Consider the following 8327-nt stretch of genomic DNA (forward strand, 5'->3'; position numbering starts at 1 on the left):
GCTGCATCTGTTCAGAAATCCCACAGCTGAGGATGTTGAAGGCTTTGTGGATGGGCTGGCATGCGGGGAAGGAGTCTCTGATAAACAGGAATGCAGGCAGAGGAGTTTCCTCAACAACTCCTGGAAGTTGTTGTCCTAGTATCAATAAGTAGCAGTTATACAGGGGGACAATTTTTGAACTCTTTGCACAGCTGAGGAAGCCTAAAGCAAGAGCACCGAATGCTGGAAAGATCAGCTGCGCCATCACATGATCCATGTAACCACAGCAAAGTTTTATCCAAAGCCAGAGAGACTCTTGGCTCTGTTTGCAGGTCTGAGCTCAGCAGATCCTGCAGTTGCAATTTCACAAACTGCCACCGGTGCTGAAGCAAACTGAGTGCTGTCCAGGCAGAACCAAACCCACCGGGGTAGGATCGGTGCCTCTCCAAGTGGATGAGCAGCAGTTGCTGGGTCTGACTCCAACCCTTAGCACCAAGCAGACAGCACAGAGCTGCAGCTCCAAGCGGCAACCAGGCAACAGCACTGAACAATGTTTCCCATGTCAGACTGGCTACGCCCAAAGTCCTGGCAGTGCTGGAGTGTACTACTGTGGCAGCAATATTAAATACAACAGCTCTTCTCATCTGCCCACCCTCCTTCCCGGCTAATGTGCCACGCTCTTGAAAACGCCACAGTTCAAAGGATTTACCCTTTTAGTTCAAGTGCCCATATGAAAGCAACATACGCAGCCAAACAATAAGCTGTCCCATGCATTCACAGCCATTGTCCAGCGCTGCCTGGAAGGAAAAATGCCATGTGGCAAGAGCACAGAACTGCTAACAGCCAAAGAAAATTCCTGAATAGCTCAAGCAAGTCTTTTGGTGACTGTGAGTTTCCCTCCTTTCCTTGCAGCACCAACATTACTTGCAGGGCAGCCAGGACACACAGGAGCTGGTCTCCAGTATCCTGGTGCAGGACAGCAGGAGATCCCTCTGCCTCTTACTGTCTCACCCAGGACCAAGGCTTCCTGGCAGGGAGTTGGAGTGAGTGAATCATGCAGAAGGAGAGAACCGGAGCAGGAAGTACAGCTGCCAGGGCTGACTCAGCACGGCTTCTCTCTTGGACCTTGAACAGATGGGAACTGTGAACAGTGTTAATGTTTAACTCCACCAAAAATCCCCTGTTTAGGGAGAGGCGCCTGAGACTCAGCAGCTTCTATGAAAGGAGGTGCTTTGCTTTGCCAGGAGATGCGCTGGTGGTGGTGATGATTCCTCAGCAGCCAGATCAGCAATTGCACCTTTCAGCAAGCAAATCAAATCCAAAGTGCCTCACAGCAACCAATAAGCCCCAGGAAGGAGATGGATAAAAACAGTTAATCTCTGCAGGCCTGCACTGTGCTGGGCACACCAAGTCACACCGTAACTACAGACTTGTTTTATAAACCTCTAATGTGTAGAGCAATAACAAAGCATGCATCTGTGCAGAGGCCCAAATTGTACAAGAGTCACCAGTGAGCTGGAAAGGAAGTAAACAGTGAAGTGAGAAATCTACTCATGATATGGATGTGGAACTACTCAGGGCATCCAAACTGTCTGGAAAGAGTCAGGAAAGGATCTCACACCACTGGGCAATCAAGCTACAGGCTAAACAAAATGCTAATGAATGCAAATATGAAGGGGCAAAGCTAGCTTGGCTGTAATTACACAATGATGAGGTCTAAGTTTGCTTTTTCTACTCAGAAAAGAGCTCATGGAATCATGGGGTGAGCTCTGCATTCACTGATGAAAACAAGCAGTATTTTTAAAAAGAAACACAACAAGGAAGAAAAGAAATCTGCATTGATCTTGCAAGATACCAGCACTCATTTTTTTATTGCACTTTACCTGCAGGGTTCACACTTGGGTGTGGTTTGCTTGGTTTTCTTTGTTGTGGTGCTGACACGTGCTGTGTGAAAGTAAGTCTTAACTGTGCCTAAAGGAGAGCTTGGAAAGGACTGCAGGAGCCAACAAGGGCACTTGTGCCATAACTTCTACCTAACAGATGCTGGGTCCTATGTTCTGTCCTTCTAGAACAGCAGTTTTCTGCAGGGCTTAAAGCCTCCTCAGTCCCGCAGTCACCACATCTGTGATGGTTTCTCCTTTAAGTTATGCCATGCTGCTTTAATGATGTATTTTTCTACCGCCTTCCCTTTAGTTAAAAATAAATAAATAAATGGAAGGGAATGTAAGGACTGATAGAGCGTGTTTGGAAGCGAAGTAAAATTCCAGTTTAATCGCTGATTAAACAAATGAGCGGCGCTGCTGGGAGGGGTCACACGAAGTTCATTGGTTGGGTGGAGGAAAAAGGAAAAAAAAAGCCACGTGGGTATTCAAGCACTGTCCATACCTGTGAGTGTTTCTTCAGCGGCTGCCTCACCCTACCTGCTGCTGCTGGGCCTCTTGTGTAGGAAGTTCAGCAGCTCCAGCAATCAGAGAAATCAGGCAGAGGATGCAGATTCCCTCAGGAAGCGCTGCTGCAGTGAGAGAGAATGGGGAGCATCAAGAAGAGAGCGCTGAAAAGACACAATAAAGTTATTTGCACTCTCCTCTCTAGGATAAATAATGCTCTATGAGTAATGCTAGAGAAGATGCTGTGCCTTTAAAAAAAAAAAAAAAAAAAAAAAAATTAACAAAAAACACCAAACACCTGTTCCATAAAACATAAACCTGTTAATAATTACACCTGAGATTATTCTCCTGGAATATGTTGACTGTTTCTTAGTGACTCATCAGCCTTTCTCCCTGCAGTTCACTACAATCTCTTACTAAACCACAAAGACACCAGAAAACACTCCGGTCCTCTTCAGTCTCTGCTGGGCTCAGAGCTGCCAGCTGCAGCTTGGGAAGGAGAGCACAGCACTGCCATGGACACTTCTCTGAAGCCACCGGCTCAGGATACAACAGCAGCCAAAAGCTCCAACTGGATGTTGGCTGTTTCCAAGAATGACCAAAGTTCCCATCTCTGCTGATAAAAAAGTCCTCAGTTTGCTCACAGCTGGAGCAATTCTGGTCCCAGCAGCACAGAAGAATGTGATGGAGGAACAGAGGGTCCAGAGGAGGGCAGGGAGCAGATGTCTTCATAAGGAGCTACCAAAATTCTTGGGATTCACTCTTCAGTTTATAGAGAAGGCTTAGAAGGATGTCAGTGAGGCTTTTACAGGTGTGAGGTTGGTAGAACAAGGAAATGCAGACTTTGTATTCACCAAATTTGCCTACAGAAGAACGCTTTACAACTGTAAGATCAGCTGAGAGGACAAAGCACTTTTTGACACAAGTCTGGAACCTGCTATTACAAAAAGTGGAGACTACAAACATGTTTAAAAGGTTTTACAGAAAGTCATGAGCAACTGCAGGCACATAAATGGCTGCTAAAAGGCAACGATGCACCCTTTAACCTCTATAACCCATTCAGAATGCTGGAGGGAAGAAGATCCAGCTCAACTAATGCAATTCCCCCAAACCTTGCACATAACTAATTAAGTCATCGTGACTAATTAAGTCAACTGCTGCACTCATCTCCCTCTCAGCCCCTCCTTGCTGCTGTGCCTCACATTACAGCATGGCCTCATTTAGACTCCAATCCTGCAGGAGCTCTGCTGAGCTCAGCTCCAGAAACCACTGCAGAGAGGGAAGCTGCATGTGTGGCATGGGCTCAAAGCTGTCTCAGATGTGCAGTTTGACTGGTTTCCTATGATATTTGTCACTGGTGTCCTGCAGCATTCCTAGCACCAGAGAAAGGGAGGCCAGGCCAGCGGGGCTCAATCCCACGGCAGTCCCACGTCTGCACGGACATCCTGGTGTCTGGAATGGCAGCAGCAGCTCTGAGAAGCAGCTGAGCCATGCCTGCAGTGCCCTACTGACATCACCAAAGCAAACACGTCATTCCCTGTGCAAGCCTTGCCTTTCATAGCACCGCACGGAGTTTATCTGACACGCTTTAGCAGAGGTCACATCTGCTCCACCTGGACGCACCTCTGAGCCTCCAGCACAGATCGCTGCGCCGTTTGGTGAAGTTACAAAACACATCATCTAAGCTGTGTGTATTTTCTAGGCCAACACTCGTGCTTTTCACTGGAAAGAGCACATTTCACATGTTGATGGCTGCGGTTGCTCTGCAAGCAATGCCAGTTATCAATTCCAACTCGTTGCTTCCTGCTTCTTGACTGGGGTGGGTGGGGAGGTGTGTGAGCAGCTCTGCAGCACAGAGCTGTGCTGAGCCTTGGGCAGAGCTGGGGATGGAGAGCCTCACTGAGCTCTCAGCCTGTGGGAGTGAGGACACAGTATTTTAACTCAAGGATTTCATACTTTACACAGTGGGAGTGATAGAAAGGGTGTAAGAAAGAACAAAAATAAACAAACAAATAAAAGGGCACCTACAACAATTCCTGAAGTGCACTGATCAGATAAACATCTGGAGGAGCTGCTTTCTGGCTGCAGACTCAGGCTCGTGTCACGTTAATGAAGATGCATAAACGCCCAGCATCTCAGGAATGCGGGTTATCAAGTTGGGCTGCTGAAAACCACTTTTTTTTTTTTTCTTTAAACATACTCGGGATGTGCGGGACCCCATCACGGCTGCTCCTCGTCCCGGCACGGCACTCTCCAGGTACGGCAGCACCACACAAACACCCGCCCGCCCGCCCCTCTCGGCTTCGGGCTTTGAGCCCCAAGGGCAGCCCCGCGGTGCTGGGTGCTGTGCGTACCGACCCCGACCCCCATCAATGATCCCGCAGCACCGCAGTCCCTCTCCCCCCCCCTCCTCGCTTCGAGGCGACAACGCACACGCGTAGAGAAGACCCGTGGGAGAGCCGAGCTGCGCATGCGCTCAATGAAGAAACACATTTCCCCCCCCCTTTTTTCGCGTGGTCTGGGGCGTGGTCTGTGGCGGAGGGGCGTGGCCTGGAGGGGTGAGGGGCGTGGCCAGTGCTGCTGTCCGGCGCCGCCGCCGGCGCGGAGGTGCAGTTGTTACCGCGTCCGCGACAGGTGTGCGCGTGGGAGCGCCTCCGGCTGCCGTAGGTGCGTGAGGAGGGAGGGGTGGTGCGGACCGCCGAGCCGGAGGGGGGCGCTCTGCCCGCTGCGGCTCTGTCAGCGGGGGTTTGGGGCGCGGGAGCGGGCAGTAAGCGGGCGCTGGGCTGCGGGGTCCGGCGGCGGGGAGGGGCGGCGATGCCCGGCGGGCCGTTCGGCTGTTCTCGGGCTGCCCTTCTCGAGCCCGGCGGTGCCCGCACGGTGCCGGCCGGTGGCAGCGGGGTCGGGTGGTCGCGGAACTCAGCACGGGGAGCGGAGAGGGAGTGAGAGTTAAAAGTAAGGAAGAAAGGCGCTGTATGGGTGAGGGACGAAGAGGTGCTGCGGTGCGGTGCTGCTCGGTTGATGCAGGTGCCGGGAACGCTGCTCCGTGCTGCTCCGGGCTGTGGGGTGGTCGCTAAGGAGCGGTTTTCCTTCGGGCCGTTGCCACACGGGTGGGTTTCAGTCCCACGCTGTGCTGCTGTATGGGCTGCAATGCAGCCCTTCCCTCCCTGGCATCCTGCAGGACTCGAGATTCTCTTCCTCGGGACTCCGTTCTGTCTTTAACATAACTGTTGCAGCACGCAGAATGCTCACGATCTTGTTTAAATTTTAATCGTACAACAAAGAGCTCTTTCCCGACGTGGGTTGGAATAATTCTTCAGGAAAAGAAGGGCGAAGGTGTTTGACTGAGATGAAACTGAAAGCGAATGGGGCTGAAAGCATGGAATGGCGCTGGGAATGCAGGACGTTTCTGGGCATCTCAGAGTCCTGCTTGTGTCCCTCACAGCAGCTGAGACGCTGAATGAATGCTCCTTAACTTCCCATGCGATGTCGCAGCAGCGGCTGCTGCTTCTGCACAGAGAGATTGCCAAAACAGTGCTGATTGTCCTGGTGCACCTGTGGCTGTAGGGCAGCACATGGTGAGGAAACCAAACAGTAACACAATGGTGGAAAAATTCATCCGCAAACAGTGATTGCTGAAGGCTTCCTTGCTTAGGTATCAAATTAAGGCCCATTTTCTGCACAATTTAACTAGATTTTGTTTTCTCAGTGTTTTACTGCAACTGTCCTTCCGTGTAAGGTGCAAGTCAGTCAGCAAGCTGCTGTCTGCCAAGAGAGGCTTCTAATGAATGCCCTGCTACTGTTTCCTGTGCAGAACTGACTCCTGCTTGGAGAACGGTGATTTAAACTGCAAAGTGGGGCTACAGATGATCTTCTCTTGGCTCCAGATTAATCACCAAACAGAAGTTGAAGCTGTAGCATTAGACAGCTGGCTCTGAGTTTTTTTCTTTTTCAGCAGATGCATTTTTCAGGAGTAAATTTAATCTGCAGTCTCTGCGGATGTATTTTGTGCCTTTATGGAATCTCTGTGCTGAGTGTTTGCTACATTGATAGCAGGGGCTCTGTCTTGTCATCGCAGAAATGCTGATTTATTTGCATGTAAGGTATTCCTGTTAACAAGGGAGGGTGTTGAGCACCCCTCACATTCAAATTAGAACCATTATCTTTGTGGATGATCGTTTGTGCAGCTGGTAAAGAGCAACAGCTTTTTTAAGTCTGGAGACCAGAGAGCATCCTTATTCTAGTTCAGTCCTGACAAAACTCCTGAGGGTAACAGAAGAGGTGGTTTAAGGATGCAAAACATTTTCTGGAAACCATGAATTTCAAAAAGTAACTCTCCAGTCTGAGTTTCTCTTGTTGGAAGGGGCGATGGCTGCACTTTGGAGACTGCCTTCAGTGAGAGATGGGAGCCTGAAGCTGCAGCAAGCTGCGACTGGAAACGTAATGCTGATAAGTAGTTTCAGTGTGTTTCAACACCACGACAAAAATAGTGTAACTTTTCTGGTTTGCCGTGATAGTTCAACCTGTCCATCTAAAAGCACCATCTAAATCACGATCTTGAAAAACGTGTGCTGGCTTGGTGTGTCATTGCCTGCATTACATCAGGTGAATAAAGGAATCTCAGAGAAAGTCCCATTCTTCCTGACGGTTCCCACCAGGCAGCGAGGTGTTCATCAGCTGCGTGCTTTATCCCTGCACAGCAGCAGGGTGCAGCACTGGAGTGGTTCCTCTGCTTCCAGCCGGCACTTTGCAGATCCATTCTCCTCTGTCAGCATTGGTTCAGGTTCTTCTGCCTCAACTCCACGGATCGGATCAGTGAGGTTCCATTTGCTGCAGCTGAGTTCTTTTGGACTGAGATGCTGCAGAACCCCAAGTCTTTGATGCTTTTGAGGAATTGCATTACATGAGTGTGAGGATTTCAGATGATCATCCCTACATTTTAATGTTTATATCAAGTTCCTAAGGTGCCTTTTAAAGACTCAGACTTCCGGAGTTCTGTAACCTAATGGTCAGCTAAAAAACTGACGGAAAAAAACGGGAAAGAGATCAGCCTGCCTGATGTCACCGCTGCAGGATCAGGCAGTGCACTTGCTGCAGGCATTGTGTGACACGAGGCTGGGGTAAAAGAAAATAGGAAAAAAGGAAAGGCGTTGCCTCACAAGCTGTATTTTTGTCTTATCAAGGAACTCTTTAAATTAATCTCCCCTCCTTTCCTCCTCCACAAAAGAAAACTATGTAAAAATAAATAAATAAACAAACATATACGTATCTGATACTGGCTTGTTGACTTAGGTTGTGAAAAGCTGTACAAAATTTCTTCCAGTTTACAGCAAGGCGAAAGTAATCAAAACTGTTCCTTTAGGTAACTGCTAGCTATTGTGACAAGAGATTTACAGCTGCCTCTGTGAACAGAAGACTTATATTGGCTCACAGAGGAAACGGCTGCTGCATGAAGGGTGAACACCGCCAGTGAATGAAAAATGTTTGCATAGGAATTACATCCTCTTAGCTTTCATAACTCAAGCCTTCTTACATAAATGCCAGAGCATTTGGTTCAGAAAGCAGAACAAGAGAGGGCATAGCAGGGCTTCCTGGAGCCTGTGTGTGTAAAGGAAAGCCAGAGATTTGTGTCAGCATCCCTTTCAGTCACAGCCTGCTTCTTACTCGTGTTCTGGCTCATCTCTCTCTTGCCCCATTCATTGTGGCCGATGTTTTATTGGGCACCATCTCAGTGGCATCTGCAGAGGAAATGATGACTTTAATCTGATGCTGAGGGGTGTTTTTTGGTCAGTCGATGGACATGTTCTGAATGATCAGCACTTGGTGGCACGAGTAGATCAGCATCTCATGAACTGAGTTCAAATGGTGGCGATCAAATCACTCCGTGGAGCTACTTTTCTGCTCATATAACTCATACTGACTGACACTGTGCTTTCTTCCTCAGTAGGTGTTTGTGGTGATAAG

The sequence above is a fragment of the Tetrao urogallus genome (genome assembly GCF_951394365.1).
Source record: "Tetrao urogallus genome assembly, chromosome: 35".
Classification (NCBI taxonomy): Eukaryota; Metazoa; Chordata; class Aves; order Galliformes; family Phasianidae; genus Tetrao; species Tetrao urogallus.